The sequence below is a fragment of the Danio rerio genome, chromosome 24 (assembly GCF_052040795.2).
Source record: "Danio rerio strain M-AB ecotype USA chromosome 24, GRCz13ab, whole genome shotgun sequence".
Taxonomy (NCBI): domain Eukaryota; kingdom Metazoa; phylum Chordata; class Actinopteri; order Cypriniformes; family Danionidae; genus Danio; species Danio rerio.
In genome coordinates, this window is record NC_141044.1 from 29,554,390 (window position 1) to 29,577,229 (window position 22,840).

The 22,840-nt window shown below is 35.2% G+C and overlaps 1 long non-coding RNA gene across 1 annotated transcript; it reads left to right on the forward strand.

Moving 5' to 3' along the window:
* The first annotated feature begins 4,969 nt into the window (after window positions 1-4,969).
* LOC147831075 (uncharacterized) lies at window positions 4,970-22,794 on the forward strand. The gene is made up of 3 exons (XR_015525081.1): window positions 4,970-5,013; window positions 19,877-20,008; window positions 22,659-22,794. It is a non-coding gene; the product is annotated as an uncharacterized LOC147831075 (long non-coding RNA).
* The last annotated feature ends 46 nt before the right edge of the window (window positions 22,795-22,840 follow it).

Genomic DNA, 22,840 nt, shown 5'->3' on the forward strand with positions numbered 1-22,840 from the left:
TCCTAGTTTTTGTTACATCAAAAACTGTGATTATGATGACCATCTGTAAGGGTAATCCAGCAAATATGATGCTTAAATGTCACTAAAATGCAGTATTTAACTGAAAAAAAATTAATAAGAATTTATTATATAAATTTCAATAGAAAATGAAGCAAATAACTATAAAATGGTCCACCTTTTGAGAAAAAATAACCACCAGGCTGGCTATAGGCCTGATTAATGATATTCTTAAAGAATTAGGCTGTCTTTCAAACTAGTAAACTGAATTGTTATATCTTCTGATCAAAAATAAAATGGTTTACCATGTTTCTGAGGTAGGCCTAACACTAGACATTTCAATCTAAAATTGCCTAGAAACATGCAAGAAGCTCATATTAACACTTTTTCGTCATAATGTGGCAAAATTGATGTATTTTTTATGAGCCTAGGTGAATATTTCCAGACAAGGGTGCCGTACAGAGCAAGCTTAATAGTTTTACATACAGCACTCATAAATATAATAGTGTATACATGAAAGGTTTACGATGTTGACTGGTCCATGTAAGTAGAGTGTCAAATGTAAAATATATTTGGTCTTCTATTTTCACACTGTATGACTGAAGTTCATGTATATATATTAGTCATAATTTAATAAATTAATAAGTGTACAGTAAATGCATTTATGTATTTATATAAGCACACACATTTTTGTTCACCTAACAATGAGAAAATCTCATAATTTACTGACCCCCATGACTTTTTTTTTCAGATTTCCACAAAACTTTTGGCCAAGATTCATCCCAACCAGTCTGACATCTGTTAGATCAGATTACATTGATCTTTAAAGGAGGGTGAGTGCATGTTGTATTTAGTGCAGCACACATGCAGTCAAATATCCTGTGAACTGCCCTTGTGTTTGTGTTTATGTGCATACAGCCAAAGAGAGAATCAGGTGAGAAACACAGAATAAAACAGAGCAACATGTAAATAAATGGAATAAAAATCTTCTTACCTTGTATACCATCATAATCAATCTCCCACAGCAAGGGTGAATGTTCAGCAATACACATTTATCCTTCTGCGCAGTAAAAGACTTACTTACTGTGAAGCATTGCCAGAGCCCTCAGGCCTGACCGTAATCATTTCACTGTCATTTTGGCTGAGCATTAGTGTCACCATGACTTCTGTGATGGATCTGCTTGTTTATCATGGGGAAAGGTGTCAGTTACTCATGTTTTAAATGGAGGAACCTTTTTATACTGAGAGTTACTGTAATGCAGAGGTGTGTCCTCTAAAATTTGATTGGCCCCTGCACTGCAGATGCTGCTTTATAATTCTAAATTGTGATTAGCAAAGTTAGAGTTGAAGGGATGGTTCATGTTCATCCAAAATTTACAGTAGCTCGTCTTCCACTTGTTCCAAACCTGTTTAAGTTTCTTTTCTACTATTCAAAGCTAAAGAAGCTATTTTGAAGAATGTTAGAAAGTTGCTGTAATCGATTTCCATAATATTATTGGTCCTACTATGTATGTCAATAGCTGGTTGCCAATTGGCAAATAGTCAGGTCAGGTCAGGCGGCAAAACAACGTAAACAGTAAAACAAAGTAAAGGTCAAAAACAAAGGAAGGCAAGACAAGGATAGCGCATATGTGATGCTCTAAACAGAAACAAGACTCAGCAAAAAGTGTGTGAAACTGTAGTGTATATATAGTGCATATATAGTAATCATTCAGTGACAAACTTCAGCTTTGTGTGTGTGCATAAGTGTCCATATGACTTCTGGGAGTTGTAGTTCAGTTCAGAGGCAGAATTGTAGTTCTCCAGCGATCTGCAAATGTTAGATCGCTGGTGATCGTGACAAAAACATTAAAATTTTATTGTTGAATTTGATGAGGATAACCTGCAAAATGTAATGACATTTTAACATTTTTCTTAATCATTTATATTTTTCAAATATATTTTATTATTTATCTAAATTCTATATTACATATTTAATATGGGATAATGGGAATGCATTAAGAATAAAAACATGCAGATAAATATTACATGTTGTTATAATAATATTTAATTTTTTGTTTTTTTCTGGGTTTTTTTGTGTATTTGTAGCAGCGCTATTGAAGTTTATTAAAGGCATAAAAACTAAAACAAGTAAATCTAAAAATTAAGTAAATTAATATGTTTAGCTAATACTACACTCAAAGAAAATGGATGAACTCATTTGAACTGAGGGCAAGGTTTCCATCCAATCGATTTGTTTAGCACCAACTGAAAAAAAAAAAAGTTTACATAGTTAAATGCAATTGAGTTTATTTCATTTTATCAAATAAAAGTTTAAATACATTTGTATTTTTATTTAACTTAAACTCAAAGGTCTGATAATATCATGTATGTCTATTCTGTGTTGTACATTTAAAAGTCTTTTAGTTTCATTTGAAATTGTCCTAAATGAACTAAAAGAGCCATTTTAGGCATATTTCATGTGTTACACATTAAGACTGATCTCAGAACTAACTCTATGACAGTTATTGCTCAATGAGCAAAGCAACAAACTGCATTTTTACTAATAAAACTGCATACACCCAAAGCATGGGCGCTTCTGCAAGGTGGTTATCTTAAAACTCAATGCATTACATGACAATCTTCTAAACTTCAAACTAAAATGAAGAGTCTTTCTATTAAATTTAAACATCTAAGATTACTTTTATTGTCAACATTTCCCTGTCTTCATTCAAATTTCACACAAAGCATGCTGGGAACTACAAATCCACTAACCAGGTAGCAACACAATTGCTTCATGTGTTCCCAACACAAAACGCTTCAGTTAACTTAATTGTTTACAAGTTTAAGTGAACTGAACATAAAACAAATAAATTAGCCTATGAAATTACAATAATTGTGTTGTTTTAGCTCATTTTAAACAGCAGTAATAGTTTTTTTTTTTTTTTTTGAGTGTATACAATATTTTCATTTAATTTAGATATTTTATTTAAAAAAATAAATTATAAAACAACAAAAACAAAGAAAATACTTAAACATTGAATTAAAAAGTAAAAATAAATCATCTTAACTATTAATCTAATCTCCACTAGTTTACACAGCTATCATCACTAAATGTAATTTTGTCATTTTTCCTTCATTTGCATCTGTGACAAAATCAACCGCCCACCCAGTCTGTCTCTCTCTCTGCCACCCAGTTTTCGTTTCTCCTCTCTCTTAATATGCCAGTTCCTGGAGAGAACCATCTGCTGATGTGCTTCTGTGCCCTCAGTAACAGATTAGACGCCAGTGACCCGCAGTGACTGGCTCCGGTTGGGCGTCCGGGAGGGAGCAGCGCTGGCATGCTGGGACGTCCGCTGTGGCGCACTGGCATCCTACAGTAAAGCCATTCGAGACCGTGCTTATCTCCAGCGTGCCACCGCATACAAACACGCACACACATACAGCACAACGCCTAAACACGTACAAATGCCACATGAAAGCAATATTTACAATGGGGAGACATTTCATCCTGCTTCCCGCATTCACGCTAATCAAAACCAATGGAGGATTGTACACACTGCAGAGTTTAGCCAAAAGAAAGATGTTTATTTAATACAGTTTTAATACATAAACTGAAAAATCAGCTTCTTTAGGCTGAAAGGCAACATGACGTCTGAATTGACTTTTCAAAACATGTTTATTTTCTTCTAAGAAAAAAGTTAATAATTTATCATTATTTTATATTTATTAATTTATTATAATTTTAATTAAATAATTCATTAATTCCTTTAAGTTATAAAGTTATTATGATTCTTAACCTAAAAAAAATTATCCAAAAATTTGGTCAAATACGTGCAAATGCAATAATTTTGAGCTATAAATTACTTTATATTGCAAAAAAGTTACCCAGCGGTATGTTTTTATGGAATATTTTACCCAAACGTGAGTTGAAATAACATACAGTACTTGTTACAATAATAATGATGTAAATTAGCACAAAACAAAGTGCTAAAATTTGTTTATATTTCTAAAATTTGGCAATATATTTTTTTTAATCATGTATATAAATATATACATTTTTTATATTAAATAAACTATATAAATGTAATATTGGAAATATATACCACTTCTATTTACAGAAAGGTGTGTGTGTGTGTGTGTGTGTGTGTGTGTGTGTGTGTGTGTGTGTGTGTGTGTGTGTGTATACATATACTGTACACTCACCAGCCAGTTTATTAGGTACAACATACTAGTACCGGGTTGACTTTCAAAACTGCCTTAATCCTTCTTGACAAACATAATAACATCACGCAGTTACTGCAGATTTGTCGGCTGCACATTCATAATGCGAATCTCCCATTCCACCAGATCCCAAAGGTGCTCTGTTGGATTAAGGTCAGATGACTGCGAAGGCTTTTGAGTACGGTGAATTCATTGTCATGTTCATGAAAACCAGTCTGAGATGATTTGCACTTTATTGCCATTTTTTGTGGAGGTGATATTAGCTCGAACCAGTCTGGCCATTCTCCTCTGACCTCTGGCATCAACAAGGCATTTGCGATATTTTCTCTTTTTCAGACCATTCTCTTTCAACCCTAGAGATGGTTGTGCATGAAAATCCCAATTGATCAGCAGTTTCTGAAATACTCAGACCGGCCCATCTGGCACCAACAACCATGCCACGTTCAAAGTCACTTAAATCTCCTTTCTTCCCCATTCTGATGCTCAGTTTAACCTGCAGCAAATCATCTTGACTATATTTTTTTATCATGAGTATAATTTTCTGACTTTGATATTATTTGCAGTTTACCTTATCTAATGGTCAAATTACCTTAAAACTCTGATTTTAAAATGGTTTCTACTATAATATAATTGTCAAAGTCAGAACAGGCTTCCCCTCCACTCTATCAACCTGAGCACCGTCACCTGTGCACTGATCAGCTTCACACCTGCCCCGCATCACTGTTCATCACCACAGCCCTATAAATAGTGCGCTCCCACTTCACTCTGTGTCAGGCCTTGTTGCCAAGCAGAAAGATCGAGCCTCCCTACACGGTCAGTGTATTTACTTCACTTTTAAAAGTTAGTCACCATTTCTGTTACCTCATGTGTCTCCCGTGTTTCTCCTAGTGTTGTTATCTCCTGGCTTCAAGTCTAGTCCTTATCATTTTCCCTGTGTTTATGTGACAAGTCCACTCCTAGTTTCAGGCCCATTTCAAGACCCTCAATCCTACTTCCAGTATATTCCAATATCCTCCATGCTCTTCCTAGTTTCTATTGTTCCTGGTTTCCCCATTTGGTCTTTGTCCCTGTGTGTAAGTGTGAGTCCACCTCTATCTGCCACAGGCTGATCCATGATCCTAACGGCAAGCTTAATCCATCTGCCTTCACTATATCTGCCATACATTACAAACTGTTGTTTTATAACATCTTATAGTTATCTCCATAGTGTATGAGTGTGTTTGTTTCCTAGTACTAGGTTGCGGCTGGAAGGGCCACATGCTGGAATAGCTGGTGGCTCATTCCCTGGTGCGACCCCTGATGAATAAGGGACTAATAAGGAAAATGAATGAATAAATACAATAACTTTTTTATATGATGTTATGATATGAAGTTTTTTAGTAATTGTTTAATTTAGTTTGTATCAAATCAAGTCCAACATTTATTATTGCTCAATGAAAATCATGCTTTGCTCAAAACTGTTGTAGTTAAATGGTTGCACACATGCTGACTTTCAGTGTGTTTAAATATTTATACACAGTCCTAAAGCCCAAAAAATAGCTTTTAGCTAGGATTCAAACATTCACGCTTGTCTTCGATGCCCTTTGGTGCCCTTTTTCAGGCCATTTGCAAAGCAGTCTCCCAAAGCGCAGTGCTTTCCTAAAAGATTTCTGTCATCGAATGCCTTTCCTGTGCATCAGAGCACAGCCTCTTCAGAGATTTTCCCAATGAGCAGCCAAAACGGCCCCTAAATGCCTCTATTATGTCTGACCTCAGGCTCCGCAGTTGAAAAGGTTGAATCATTGAATCGAGTCAAACTGGGTCAGCACACCATTTCTGCTCAGCTGCTGTTCTTTTATAGAGCGCAAATGTCATGTGTGTGTGAATGTGAGCGGGACATGAAAAAGTTCAATTACATTAATCGTACAGACGGTGATTAAAATACATCTGTGCGCATTCAGCCGAGGGGAATAGAAAAATGATTAGAAGATCATTGTGATGCTAATTTGTTCTTCAGAGGGATTTTTTTCTGCTTAATCTTATTTGCGAAATATTAGCTAAATTGAAAAGCATGGTAGTTTAATCATTGCCGTTTTATATGGTATTTTGAATGTTAACATTTTTTATTTAAGAATGTGTTCATTTTTATGTTTTGTATCCTCTGCTAATATTGGCAAGAAGGCTGTAAAAATGTTTTTATTGTTTAATCTTTTGATTTTTGCTATATGAATTTTTTTTTTCATCTAAACCTTATCAAATGTATGTTTGCCACAATAATTGGTTTTCAAATGAGCAGAATATTTTCTAGATATATAGATATTTTACAATTTTTAGTACACCATATGAAGAAATACTTCAACCATGATCTCCTGCTTCACAGGGGTGTAAAGGCCACAATATATTTTAAACAAAGTTACTTTTTGTTCTTAATTTGAGAGCAAAAAGAAGTGTGAAAAGGCTGAGTGATGGTATACTATTTCGTCATTTATGGTATACTAGTTACAACCCAGGCTCATTCTGAAAAAGTATCTCTATATACATTTCTGTAGAGCGCCAAATACGTCCCAGGAGCTATGTTTTTCTGCAGTTTTTGTTTTCATGAATCCACCAGAGGCTGCTGTGTACGCTTTTTGGGATCTCAAATTTTTCTAGCGAGTGCCATTCATGCCTGCTGTTCTCGTGTAAATTCACCAGGAGCACTTTCTAAAACTGTTCTTCACCAGACTCAAACCCCACTGTCGTGTTCAACTCCTCTCTGCATCTCAAGTCTACCGATGTACATGGCCAGCTAACTGGACAATCTGGTAACATGGGCAAAGCCGTTCATACGAAGGTAAGCGGTCAGCTGATAAACTGGTAAGCGCGAAAAGGAATGGCATCATACCGCCCAGTACAGTTCATTTTAAAGACAAAATGCAGCCATACATACTACTGGCTACATAATTCTACATAAACGTATATAGGACTACATTTTCAGAATGAACCTGTTGCATACTTGTATGTCTTTGAACACTCCAACACCCTTGCGCTGCAGTAGACACTCTTAAACAACAGTGTGGGCTTTAAGAGAAGAAAGGTACAGTAAAGGAAGAAAGTAAACATCTGGCAAACAGCCTTCTCGGCACCAGGCAACCATTACAGCTGTCGTTAATAAGCACCGATAAAAATTTGTAATGACTTTTTTTTCAAAGTGATTTTAAAACTTATTTTAAGTGATCTGAAGGCAAAACAAGGTATACAGAAGCTGGAAATATATATTTTCTTTGATCCAAACTGTCTATGAAATCACACTTTAGTAAAACATATCATACTCTTTTTGTTATTTGAATATGTTTTTAGATATCAAGTAAAATAAACTAAATTCATACATTTAAACCGGAGTTTTCTTTTAAAAATGTCTTGCTGTTATCAGCGTGCAATGAATCTTGGAACATTCGAGCCCACAAAAGATCACCTGGGAAACATTACCTGGGAAACGAAGGATGTACTTTGAAGCTGCGTTTGAAGGAACCTTCAAATTTTTTTGAAATGAGACAGCCTTCGTCGCTCTACGATGACGCAGCACACTTCAAATGCATCCTTTGGAGAATGCAGCCTCTGAAATGAGACACTGCTAATGACATTAAGATCCCAACACAATGAAATTACGATTGCCACATAATGACATTAAAGGGGTGGTCCATACGATATCATATTTTAAACTTTAGTTGATGTGTAATGTAGCTGTGTAAACATAAACAACATCTCTCAATGCAATTTGTTCAAAGTTCATGCAAAGGGAAACATTGGGCCCTAACATAAACCCATCGCAAGGCGCGACACAATTGTTGTTTGCTAGTTTTAGCAGAGTTATTTTGATGTTTTGCACCGCGCTGTTTAAATAGCAAATTCATTTGCGCTCATACGTGCACCCAAAGGCATTCTGGTCTAAAAAAGGAGCCATGTTGAGGCGCATTGCTGGTGCGTTGCTATTTTGTGAAACTATAATAGATTTTTTGATAGACCAGAGCAAGGCTGGTCTAAAGTCCAGCACAGAGTGCGTTAGTTATGCGCCTCGCTTACACATTGCTTAATACAGACTGGATGTACAGCAATACGCAAATATCTTTACATATGAAAAAGAATTAAAATATTAAGGATACATATAGGATATAATAAGGATATATATATATATATATATATATATATATATATATATATATATGGATATGGATATATATATATATATATATATATATATATATATATATATATATATATATATATATATATATATATATATATATATATATATATATATATATATATATATATGGATATAAATATAAAGGATTAAAATATTACAAAACATTATTTTCTTGCCTACATAAATATAAAAACTGTACTTTCATGCCTTCCTTTCGGGGGGCTTTTTCAGTTTATTCATAACAATTTGCTTTTGTATAATGTTGTTATTAGCAATATTATTTATTATATGCATATTTATATTTGTTTCATTAAAACAAGCTTAGATTTGCTCACCTGTCAGGTGTTGGACCATATGGGGTATATCATGTGTATTTGGATAGAACTCAGTTTTTTGACCACACGTCGTTATTATTGTTCATTTATTCGATTGCTGCAAATTAGAAATAATTTAGAAAAAGTTTTTAAACAAATTTTTGCGCTTAACAAACAAAATTATTTTTATAGGCTAATAGATGTCTGTGCGTACAAGAAGTTTCCCTAACCATGAGAGTGAAACAATGATTCTTTTTTTTTTTCTTGAATGGAGAGTTACAGCCAAACAGTGATTACCTCTAGATGCCACAACAGGTGAGCTTTAATGCTTGCTTCTTGAAATGTTGTCGTGTTGTGCACGACTTGTCCATCTTTCAAAGGCCCATTCCCACCATCAGGGCAATAATTATGAAACTCCATTCAACTGATGGTGTTATGAATAAGACTGAAACAGGATGTGTATTGATTTTGTCCAAACACAGTATTAGTAAGAGAATTCAAGTGACCAAAAAATCTCCAAAAATCACAGCTAGAGTTTTTTTTTTTTTTTATAGTGTGAAGTATGAAAATCTCCAATAGTTCAACATTACCTGCGCCATTAAAAATGATTTAAGGTTAAGATGAAAGGTTTTCATATTCATATATTCATATTTTATGCAAAAGATCAAAACCTTAAACAATAAAACTTTCTGTGCTCATATTTAGTAAGAGTTCCAATATACTGGAGGGCACTGTTTGTATTTTCACCAAGAAGAAAATACTTCAAGTTGCGTCATTTTAACCATCTTAAAACTATGTACTTTAGGATTTTGAATAATGATATAGGCAATTACATACCGTAGCTATAATTGTGTTTTAAATATTTATATCCTGATTTTGTACATGCAGGAACCTAATTTGGCTCTCAGAGGTGCTTCAGTGAGGTTTTCAGATGTGGTGAATTATAGATGAGTGAAATTTCCTGTTCTCACAAGTTACAGAGGACAGATATTAAATAAAAAGCAGAACGGCAATGCTGTTCTCATTTGGCCCACTGATGCGTGAATTATTATATCATACAGAACTAAAGATCAATGTTTCATCTGTCTTCAAAACAAGAACAAAGTCATTCCCGATTTCTTTCTTTTTAAAAAATATGCATTTCGACAGAGTTATCTGTCTTTTTCAGCAGACGATAATCATAAATATTCCAAATGTCATTGCTGAATTCATGTTCTTGTAAATAAAAATACCAAAGGAGAATGCAAATAGAAAACAGATGGACTTGTGGGGTCAAAGACTGCAATTAAATGTAAAGAAGGACATTTGCTGTTGTAATTTTAGTACTTTACCTTTAACATTGATTTCAACAACAAGTCTGTTTACAGTTTTTTTCAATTGCTTAAACACTATTGTCTGAACCAAATGCTCAGTTGCCTGAACCCACTGATTGAATCGATCACTCTTATGGTGAGCACAGGTGACAAAAGTCAAACACAAAGTACAGGTGTCACCACTTGAACATATTAGCTTCAAGCTACAGTCACACTAGAGTTTGAGCATGCGATATTCTGTCGTAGGCGCTGCGAAAAAGGGTCGGGATTGAACAAGCTTATTAGACCTTTAAAAAAAGTCAGCGATTGCCCCACGTTTTAAATTTCTGTCCAGAGAGGTCATGTTTTGATCCTCGCTTGGTCTCACGCAGTCTAGTGATGCGATTTCGCAGGTCAGAGTTCACCAAGCTTAAACTTTGCACTGCAACAACCTACGAAACTTGACGCATGACCCTGCGTTTTCGGTTTGTTGCATTCGAGTGCGTATTTGAATGGGAGTCCATGGAAGGAAAAGCCCAGTGTGACCGCTGCTTAAAACTGATCCCACTTGTGAGGGAACATATACAGTAAAGCCAGTTCAGAGAGCACTGGTTTGTGAGGCCCTACAATGGATAGAAATCTGAGAAGAAGAGTTTGTGTGACAGGAGGTCAAGGTGGTCAGCGAAGACAAAAAACAGTAATATCTGATCAAGTTAGAGCTACTGTGATTGACCATGTTTTTGTCCATGGTATGAGCATGCGGGAGGCTGGACAAAGGGTACAACCATACATCAGTAGATTCACTGTGTCCACCATAAAGCTACGGTCACACTAGAGTTTGTGTGTGCGAAATTCTGTCCTGCGGTGCTGCGAAAAGGAGCGGGATTAAACAAGCTTATTATACAAGCTTATTCACTCTTTTAAAAAAAGCGAGCGATTGGTCCATGTTTTAAATTTCTGTCCAGAGAGGTTGTGTTTTAATCCTTGACTGGTCTCACGCAGTCAAGTGATGTGATTTCGCAGGTCAGAGTTCACCAAACTTGAACTTTGCACCGCAGCAACCTGCGAAACTTAACGCATCACCCTGCGCTTCCGGTCTGACGCATTCATGTGCGTATGAATGGAGGTCTATGGGAGGAAAAGCCCAGTGTGACCGCAGCTTAATCCTTAGATTTAAAAAAGAGAACAGGTAAAAATCTTTGACGTTTATAGTACAGTATGTAAATGTTGACAGCAATTACTGTATGACATAGCTGGTAAGTCCTGCACATCCGTAAAACCCCACTGGACCTCTATATTGAAAAATCATCAATGCAAGTGATTTTTCAATCTAGAGGTCCAGTGGGGTTTTACAGATGGGTGAAACTTACCAGCTCTATATAATGTGCCACAGTATACTGTAAGTAAGTATGTTTTACTACATCCCTGTACCAGTGTAGTGCTGTAAAAGTATAATACAAGCAACAACACATAAGTGGCAAACGCATAAATTTCTGTTTGTTTTTACAAGTGCTATATGTAAATGCACAAGATTTCTGTTTTGTCTTTTTGTACAAGCGCTAAATGCACAGGTTTTCTTTGTTTTACAACTTGCATTTAGCCTATAGTGAACAGTCAACTTCTATTTCTCTAGCTTTATGTCTTGTGCATTTTGTTTTCTATTTTTCTATGTAGTGCAGGGGTGTCCAAACTCGGTTCTGGAGGCCCGATGTCCTGGAGAGTTTAGCTCCAATACTAATCAATCACACCTGAACCAGCTAATCAAGCTCTTACTAAATACTAGAAACTTCCTGGCAGGTGTGTTGAAGCAAGTTAGAGCTAAACTCAGCAAGACACCAGCCCTCCAGGACAGAGTTTGGACACCCCTGTATGGAACAAAATCAATGCCTAAAGTCTTGAATTAAAAAGCTAGTTGAATATCACAAACTGAAAAAAATAATACACCGTATTAACAAGTTCTTGCATTTCAATGACTTGAATTCCAGGGTTTGTATTTTTAGGTCCTGAAATTTAACATATCGGTTTATTTAAGCTGTGAATATTTCAACAAAAAATATTTCAAACACGTTTTTATACTTAAAAATTCAATAATTCATATTCAATTTTCAGATTTCACTTACAAAATATTCAATACCCTTTAAAAATACGATGTATAATTTTCAAAAGGTCATTTTCAGTTCATTTTATTTCAGTTCAAATATTCGCTTCCATAAATTCAGTGGATCAAATTCGACTGATAAAATTCAACATTACATCCGGGAACTGCAGGAAAAGCAATAGATTGCAGAGTGAAGATCGCCAGCTGCTCTAGCTTTCACCAGCAGGTGGAGATGGAATAATGTAAGATTTTTAACCCAGTAAACAAGCGAGAAAAAGGCTAATAAAGGCACAAAAGTAGCATTCAATTTTAATATCAATGCCTTGGACATTATAAATAATAAAAAGTATGAGTAAAATGAGTAAATGAGGGTTTAGTCATCTATATTTGCCCTTATGTAACGGAAGCCAGCTGGTGATCGCGTAAAGCTCACCCCTCGGATCCAGGGACAGACGTTGTTCTGCAATCTTATCGGAGCTTGTCTCCCATGCTGGCTCGTTACCTGCTCGGACCGGTGCGGTTACTTGCACATAAACCGTCTTTTGATGAATATGATGTTACACATTGTCTATCTTTATTGACTCTTTCTTCCATAGACGCGAAGTATTATATTGACAGCTAAAGAATATAAACGTAAGAGAAACAGGAGAGGAAATGTTATAATAATAATAATACAAAATAGATAAACACAGGGCTAAGAACAATTACGAACAAAGATTTTCAAAACCAGAGAGATTTTATGAGAATGTCACAAAGTTTACTTGGAAATGTTAAACAGAGAGTTCAGGTATGATTTAAGGTTGGTTATGGACGGGGCGTCTGATTTAAAATAATTTAACATGCGAATGCATTAAAGGAGCGTCTTCAGTTATTATTTAAACGCAGCTATGTCAGGATTGGGATAGGTTATATAATTTCATTATTTAAATTATTGTTATTATTATAATTTTATGACATGTATTCTAAATTGAGCTGCTTTGCAGGAACCACTCAACCACGCATGTCAAACCACTCATTATAAACATTAATCTTTTGAAACTAGCTGAAGTGACAACTATATTAAGTTTAAACTAATAACTGCAAAAAATATCAACTTTGCTAATCATAAAATACAAACGGTCGCTGAAAAATTATAAAGAACGGTTTTCTCATTTAATAAAAACAAATTAAAGTCAGTTATAACTGCCTATTATCAAACCACAGTCGACTCATTTTATTACTTATCATTGGCTGCGACATTGCCATCTTTGCGTTATTACCTTTTTCTCGCCTATAGGCTACATAACAATAAAACAATAATCTGGACAAACTAAGACATTTTGCAACTGTTTAACCATGGCAGAACCCCAAAAATTAGAAAAAAGAAGAGAAAGACAGGCAGAGTGATAAAAAGGATAAATAGAAATATTAATTTAGAATCACAGATGACTTATTTAAGTGCAATAGCCCAAATAAATGTCATACAATTAACAATCATAATAATAATTTAAATGATGAAAATGTATAACCTATCCCAATCCTGACATAGCTGCGTTTAAACAGCGCAAACATTACTCCTTATAGTTATGCCATATTAGACGGTTCTGTGTAAATAACTGAAGACGCTCCTTTAATGCATTTGCATGTTAAATTATTTTAAATCAGACGCCCCGTCCATAACCAACCTTAAATCATACCTGAACTCTCTGTTTAACATTTCCAAGTAAACTGTTTTGTGACATTCTCATAAAATCTCTCTGGTTTTGAAAATCTTTGTTCGTAATTGTTCTTAGCCCTGTGTTTATCTATTTTGTATTATTATTATTATAATATTTCCTCTCCTGTTTCTCTTACGTTTATATTCTTTAGCTGTCAATATAATACTTCGCGTCTATGGAAGAAAGAGTCAATAAAGATAGACAATGTGTAACATCATATTTATCAAAAGACGGTTTATGTGCAAGTAACCGCACCGGTCCGAGCAGGTAACGAGCCAGCATGGGAGACAAGCTCCGATAAGATTGCAGAACAACGTCTGTCCCTGGATCCTAGGGGTGAGCTTTACGCGATCACCAGCTGGCTTCCGTTACATAAGGGCAAATATAGATGACTAAACCCTCATTTACTCATTTTACTCATACTTTTTATTATTTATAATGTCCAAGGCATTGATATTAAAATTGAATGCTACTTTTGTGCCTTTATTAGCCTTTTTCTCGCTTGTTTACTGGGTTAAAAATCTTACATTATTCCATCTCCACCTGCTGGTGAAAGCTAGAGCAGCTGGCGATCTTCACTCTGCAATCTATTGCTTCTCCTGCAGTTCCCGGATGTAATGTTGAATTTTATCAGTCGAATTTGATCCACTGAATTTATGGAAGCGAATATTTGAACTGAAATAAAATGAACTGAAAATGACCTTTTGAAAATTATACATCGTATTTTTAAAGGGTATTGAATATTTTGTAAGTGAAATCTGAAAATTGAATATGAATTATTGAATTTTTAAGTATAAAAACGTGTTTGAAATATTTTTTGTTGAAATATTCACAGCTTAAATAAACCGATATGTTAAATTTCAGGACCTAAAAATACAAACCCTGGAATTCAAGTCATTGAAATGCAAGAACTTGTTAATACGGTGTATTATTTTTTTCAGTTTGTGATATTCAACTAGCTTTTTAATTCAAGACTTTAGGCATTGATTTTGTTCCATACCCCTGGCGTAGTAATTAGTGACTGTTTAGTAGTGTTTTTAATTTTGATTGACTCGGGGCACGATTTGACAACATAGTTCAGTTTTGAGCACAGATTGAACTGTTTTGAGGTGACAATTTGCAGAAAATTATTTTAACAACTTCGGCTCTTAAATTCATTTTCCTTCAGCTGAGTCCCATTATTCATCAGGGAATGAACCACCAACTTATCCAGCATTTGTTTTACACAGCAGACACGCTAGCTGCAACCCAGTAGAAACATCCATACACACTCATTTATACAATATGTGAAGTTTATTCATAAACTAATTTCGAGAGGATCACGTGCTTATGATTTATCACGGCCAGTCTTGTATTTGCTAATCACTAATCTTCCAATCATATGAGCCCTAAGGCACCATAAATAGCCTCAGTTTTCAGTTCACTTTATCTTCGTTTGGAAGAAACCCCCCTCCTCCCCTATTCTCCTCCTTTACCTGTGATTGGGCAGCACAGCGGTCCAGTGGTTAGCACTGCGAACCACACAGCAAGAATACTGCCGGTCCTAGTTCCATAGGACCGGTGGGTGTTTCTGTGGGGAGTTTGTATGTCCTTCCCGTGTCCGCGTGGGTTTTCCCCGGGTTCTCCGGTTTCCACCCACCATCCAAAGACATTCAACATACATAACAATCAAGCTTGTCTAATTCCTTACGTTCCCTTAGCTACAGCAGCAGGGGAGTTCTGAGATCCACCGAGCTCGGGCTCCCTTCTTGCTCTGCCAACGGGAGGAAGCCCCGGGCTCGAGGAGCCCTTGAGCTTGGGGCTCTCTCCCGGGACAGCATGCCAAACAAGCTTTGTAAATCATCAGCTAAGTGTGAACTCTTGAAGTACAATTTAGCTTACCCAATTCACCTGTACTGCATGTCTTTGGATTGTGAGGAAAACCAGGGCACCCACACAAACGCAGGGGGAACATGCACACTCCACACAGAAACGCCAACTGACCCAGCCGAGGCTCGAACCAGCGATCTTCTTGCTGTTTATTTGACTTTTACCTTTTGCTCTATTGTAATTATTCTTGCTCACAATTTGTTTATTTGATTTATATGATTCACATCTATACAAAAACACCCTAATTAATCTACAGTAAGAAGTTCTTTCCCCAAATAGAGCTATTTATGCCATCTGGTGAAATTGTAATCATATTGCAATATGTATCGTAGAAAACAAAATATTGCAATGCCAGATTTTTAAAATATCGTGCAGCCCTATTAGCCAATTATAATTAATGGCAATTTTTACCTAAAATCTGATCATTAAAACTGATAATTAACAGTTGTCCATAACTTGTGATACATGTTTTTGTTTATTGTGTCAAACACATTTACTCTTTTAAATAGCAGCAGTTCTGATTTGCTGTTTGTATCAATCATCAGCTGCTAAAAGAAACCTTATGAAAGTCATTTTAAAAATATTGTGTTTGTTTTTCATTTACCGTGGTGCGGAATCACAAAATCTTCACCTGGTAAAATACATTTACTCTCAAAATTACACTGGCGATATCAAACTGCATATGATCTCACATCAACAACCAAGTCAAATCAGAAATTGAAATATATACAGCAAATAAAAGTTGTTTAGTCGAGCGTGGCCAGAATTGACCATGAGATGCTTCGGTGCGCGATTACAGGAGGGAGAGACACCGTCTGATGAATGGAATAGTCTGAAGGTGCACATCAACAGTCTGATCATTTAAAATCTATAAATGCATTCTCCAGTCCAAAAGCTATGATTTATTCATACAGGAGCAGGAGATGGCGACGGTGGAGGCTGACTGTTGAGCGCCTCTCAAGGACGCTGTTGTCTAGGGCCGATTCAGAGACGAGCTCTCAGTATGCGGGATCTCGCTGTCGGCCCCTCATTAATTCACACACGTTTCTCCCTTCACGCTCCGCGTTCACACTACAAATGGCCGTCTGGCCCTCAGGGACCCCGATGGAAACACTGTGGCTTTTGAAGAGTTCTTTGGCTCACTTTGTGTCCTTAAAGGTGGAGTAGATTAAACAGACTTCTGAATGCCGAAAAGCAGGGGGAAGAATCTCTTCAAGGTCCTCTATCGTTCACACACAGACTCAATCTGTGTGACTTACGGGCTGTCAAACGGGTTCGATTTGTTAGGGTAATGGATCTGTGCTTGCAGTGTGTATATCGGCATGCGTTCTGCTTTAGCAAGAAACTGGAGAGGAAATAAAGCAATGCTCTCAATAATAAAAAGTATTTCTCCAAAATATACAGAAATATACAGTTGAAGTCAGAATGATTTTTGTTGAAATGTAGATTTTTTTTTCCCAAATGATGTTTAACAGAGCAAGGAATTTTTACAGTATTTCCAATAATATTTTTTTTTCTGGATAAAGTATTATTTGTTTTGGCTAGAATGAAAGCAATTTAAAAAAATTTAAACCCAGTTAATATCAATATTATTAGCTCCCTTAAAAGGCACCTATAATTAAAAACAACATTTGTAAGTTGTTTGGACAGAACGGATAGAAACCCAAGACTCAGTCCGGTTTTCCCCACCCACCAAATTGATTGACAGGGGACATGTTTCTATCATAACATGTATACACATGTCCACAGAACTTTTTTTGAAAATAACTTAGGATTTAAATTTTTGTTCTAGCTCTCTGTGATTTTATATATAGTTGAAATCAGAAGTATTAGCCCCCCTGTTTATTTTTATTTTTTCCAATTTCTGTTTAACAGAGATATTTTTTCATTTTTCAACACATTTCTAATCATAATAGAATTCTTTTTTCTTTGCCATGATGACAGTAAATAATATTTTACTAGATATTTTTCAAGACACTTCTATACAGCTTAAAGTGACAGTTAAAGGCTTAACTAGGTTAACTAGGCAGGAATGGGGATTGGGCAAGTTATTTTATAATGATGGTTTGTTCTGTAGACTATCAAAAATAAATATATTTGAAGGGGGCTAATAGTATTGACCTTAAATGGTTAAAAAAAAAAACTTTTTCCAGAAGAAAAATATTATCAGACATACTGTAAAAATTTCCTTGCTCTGATGATTCTGACTTCAGCTGTTTTCTAAGTTAAAATGTTTTTAAAACAGTGCATATTTTAATTAAAGTTTTATGTACGTATGCAAGTAAATCAGTTACTACAAATGAGTTATTAAAAGTATTATTTTTCGAAAAGTGTTGAAAAAATCTTTTCTCCGTTAAACAGAAATTGGTGGGGGGGTGGGGGGTAAGCATGCGGGCTAACAATTCAGGATGGCTAATAATTCTGACTTCAACTAAATCCTCAGCTACTCTTGAACATTCAGTTCATCAAATAACGGATATTTCTGAAGAATCATGTGAAACTGAAGAAGAATATTGGCTGTTGAAAGATGATCTTTGCTATCAGAGGAATAAATACTATTGTTTGGTTAATTATAATTATTTCTCAACAATAATAATTTTATTTAACACATTTTAATACATATTATATATGTAACAACTCATTCACTTTAGACTTTACAATGATGATATTTTGTAATATTTTGAAATATATATACTAGTACTTTTGCAATACAATTGTTTTTAGCTTAAAGTACAATTAAAAAGTCTTAACTAGGTTAATTAGCTTAACTTCATTCACTTGTGAGGTTAATTAGGTCATTTATTGGCATTTGACATCAGTGGTTTGTTTTGTGACATTTGTTTTATTTTTTTAGCTAAATTAAAAGAAATGATTTTTTTCTCTAGAATAAAAATATAATCATAAATAGGGAAAAAGCAATATTTCAGAAGAGGGCTAATAGTTTTGCCTTTAACTGTACATAAAACTAATAACAGGCCATCAACTGTATGTCTTTGCTGATGGGAAACCTTAGCAGAGTGCTGACTTGTAAAACACTTTTGATAACATGTACGATATTTTCAATTATAGGATAGATCTGCACTTATCCAGCTAATGCGAAGCACACTTTTTCAGATTAGAAAAGAGGTGAGGGAGAGTCTGCAGTCGTATCATTAGTGGATGATCCTCCAGTGTGCTCAGAATATAAAAGGGGGTTTTGTCTCAGTCTGGGTTTAACATCACTATATTTTCTTCTCCTGATTTACTGCTAATACATTTAATAGCTTACTGAACTTTACTTGTATTGCTTAGTCATAATGTTGTAAAAGTGATTATAAAGTTATAATTATGATTATAAAACTTAATCTAAGTTTATTCTGCATCACTGAATGGTGTGCGTACCCACACTGTATACTAAACATTTATTTTATCCTATTGTAGTGTTTTACCAAATTGGTGTGCTAGAAGGTACAAGGTTTAAATAAAAGCTTTTAAAGAAATATTTTAAAATCAGTAAAATATATATTTTTTTTTATACATTTCCCAAGCAAAAACAAAACATTGAAATAAATTAATGCAAAATTGTATTACTGATTTTTTTCAGTAATACCATGATCTAGCCAAATAACTTTTCACACTTTAAACTGGCCCTTTAGTGCTGTAATTTATATAGATGCCTTTTAAATGTGTGTATGGGGTCTTTCATACCGGGATGATCATATTTAGGATCTGTGGCATCAAAAATATTTAAGACCCCCTCCTCAGTCACTACCTACTGCGCCACTGCGTCGCCTCAACATTATTATTCAGTATTCATTTATGGAGAAAATAATCAGAAAAAAAATCCCACAACTATTCATCAAAATAAAGCTTAAGGATAATGATTATGATGGAACATGGTGCATATTTGTTAGTTAAGGTCATTACTGGTTGTTTTAGAATTGACCTTTCGTTTTATTTGTTGATCACTAATTTTAAGGCTGTGGTGGTTAATCCCTGATGTTTTGAACCTGTGGTGTGGAAATTTTGATTTCTCAAAGTTTGTGAGTTCATCACCTTTTTCCAAAGTGAAAAATTTCAAACTCTTTCTTTAGAATAGGTCAATTCTCCAGAACGTTCATATGATTTAAAATTACAGAACTGAAACTAAAGTCATTGTTTGACATTTTACATTGACATTTTAATCAAGTTAAAGGAGCAACTATGAGTCAGTTGCCAAATAACAATGTTTAACTGTAAATAAACTCTTATTTCCTGTATAGGTGCAGAACAATCCACTGAAAGTCAATGGGGTCCAATGTTCCTTGAGCCATATAGTGGTCTTCAAAATCACCTTTCATGTTTCACAAAAAAAAAAAAAGGAAAAAGGTCATAGAAGTTCGGACCACCCAAAGGTGAGTATATGCTGACAGTTCTTTCCCTTAAAGTGTTCTCTTATTCTCTTTTTCAGTCTCTTCCCCATAAAACAAAAAATATATATTCTTTTGCTCTACCATAAAGTGCAGCCTTTACTGAGAGGTAAATTCAAAGTCATTAGGCCATGCACTGACTACATTTGAGGATACTATGGGGAATTTTTCAGGCTTTAAGAACCAGATTTAAGCTTTAAGAACATTTAGTCCTGTATTGCTTAGCCTGCATAATTCCATTTTGAGGATCCAACCTAAGAAATTGGCCTTTAGAATTCAAATAGTTTAACACCTTAGCAAATAAACAAAACCATTTTCTAAATTGGCTTAAATGGTGGATGTGTTTTTGTGTTTAAGAGTGTATGGCCATCATAACAGGGCTTATAAACCAGCATCAGGAATTCATCCATCACAAACAAATGAAGATCTGTTGAAAGGATGACATTGATAATCATTCTACACATAATCTTAAATATATGTGTTATTCACAGCACTGTTAAGGAAACTAGAATGTTTCCTTTTAGAATGCTCTTTACTCCAAGTCAAACAGCCACTTACTTTAATGCACTTTAGTAGAGGTTCTACCCAGTATTGGGAAACACTTAGGGCTCTATTTTGATGGTCCATGAGCAGAGCGCAAAACGCAGGGCGCAAACGCTTTCATGGCATGTCAGAACGCATTTTTGCTAATTTAAGGACGGGAAAAGAATCGACTTTGTTCTGGTCTAAAGAACAGACTATTTACAGTTTCTCAAAATAGCAACACACCAAAACACTCATGCTTTTTTAGACCAAAAAGCCTATGGGCGCACATTTGAGCGCAAATGCATTTGCTATTTAAACCTGGAGGACACCCATTCGAACATGGGAGAACATGCAAACTCACCACAAAAATGCCAACTGACTCAAACCAGCGACCTTCTTGCTGTGAGGCGACAATGCTATCAGCAGTCATAGATCAACAAACAACATCATTATTATTAAGATGTTTAAACAATGAAATGTGTTCCTACACACTGAGAATTGAGCAAACATGTCACAATATAATCAATTTGAGCTTAGAATATTAGTCAAGAGTGTATGTGGCTAGACATCTCAGAGCAGCAATGTTACTGTTGTTTTGCTCCTCACCTCCCCTAACCATTTCCATTTTCATGGGCAAAATCTGGGACACTTAGGCCCAATCCCAATTCTATTTTTGTACCCTTTCCCCTTCCAAAGGAAAAGGGAAGGGCTTCAAAATTTACCCCTAAGAATTGGGACAGCACTACACTACCTGCACACTTCATCATATGTCCTCGCGATATCTTGCTTCATATGAGATCAGACAATGGCGACTGCTGTAGTTATTCAAGTTGTGTTATTTGTTGGTATTTATCTTCAGGAAAACACTGAAGGCATATATTATGTTATTATAATGATCTAATGTGGCAATAAGATCGTAATACTGTGCATTTAACACAGTGGCCATACTCTTCAATGTAAACACACAAAAACAGCATTAACATCATAGCAGACACTGTAAAAAGCTCATTCCCAGCCACTAGACTTTTCTGACAGGATATTCCAGTGTCATCGAGTGTCAGAATGTTGTGGGACTGCTGTACAGGAGTTATGAATAGGGATTGTAGATTGCAAAATTTAATGGTTTCTATTGTAGCGTTTTTTTTTTTTTTGAAAAGCATGACGGTAAAACATAAACGCGGTTATGAATATATTAAAACGTGTGTTTTTGTTGTAAAAATTCATAATAATGACAAAAAATACTAATTTATGGATCTCCTTACTTCCGGGTGCAGCTGATGCTGGGGTATTCTAGGAAATTTTTCTTACCCCTTGGTTTCAAATGTTGTCATGAAAAGTCTTCGTTTGAAAGTGTGTATACCCCTTGCCCTTAGCCCTACGTCTTCAAGCTAAAGAGAATTGGGACACCACTACCCCTTCACGGGCACGCAAAAAATGAGGGTAAGGGTAAGGGGAAGAGATTGGGCCTTAGGGACATCATTAAATCTCAGAAAATAAGTTTGTAGTCCAAACAAGACATTTATTGTAGTCTCGAAAATAAATAGTGGAGTGGGCATATTTTTTTAGACCTAAAATAGCACACTGACTACAATTTTGTTTTTAGTTGGAAATCCTGATAAAAACATTTTAAATTAACCGAACAAGCAGAGCAATTGCACCAGTAATTCATTTTTTTATCAATCAAAACAAAAAAAAAAGAACTGATTAATTCACAAAAACTGCCATCATGTCTTTCTCATGTAATTTTTATTTTATTTTACTTTAATACACAAGGAATGGCTTTTTAAAAATAGAAATCAACATTATAAACTGTTTTTTTTTTTTGCCAGAATAAAACAAATAAGACTTTTTCAAAAATAAAAAATATTATCAGACATACTGTGAAAATGTCCTTGCTCTGTTAAACATCATTTGGGAAATGTTTAAAAAAAATTAAAAAATTCAAAGGGGGCTGATGATTCTGACTTCAACTGTATATATACACACACACAGACACACACACACACACACATCATATTTCTGTATGACATCCGATCAGCAAACAGTTTGCTGTTGATAATTTTACCCTGCTACAACTGGTTTATCTTTATAAGTGTCTTTCCTTTTCCAGATTGAGTGACGTATCTCGTCGCATTGATGTTTTTCTGTAGCCTGATGTGAACTGCAGGTGTCGGTGCTGCTGATGTGAGATTGTTGTGGACTGGAGATGCACTGCTGTTTTCCTATTAAACTCAATGTCCATCTTTCCTTGAGTTGTTATTTGCACTGCTAACAAAGGAGCACGGTGGAACA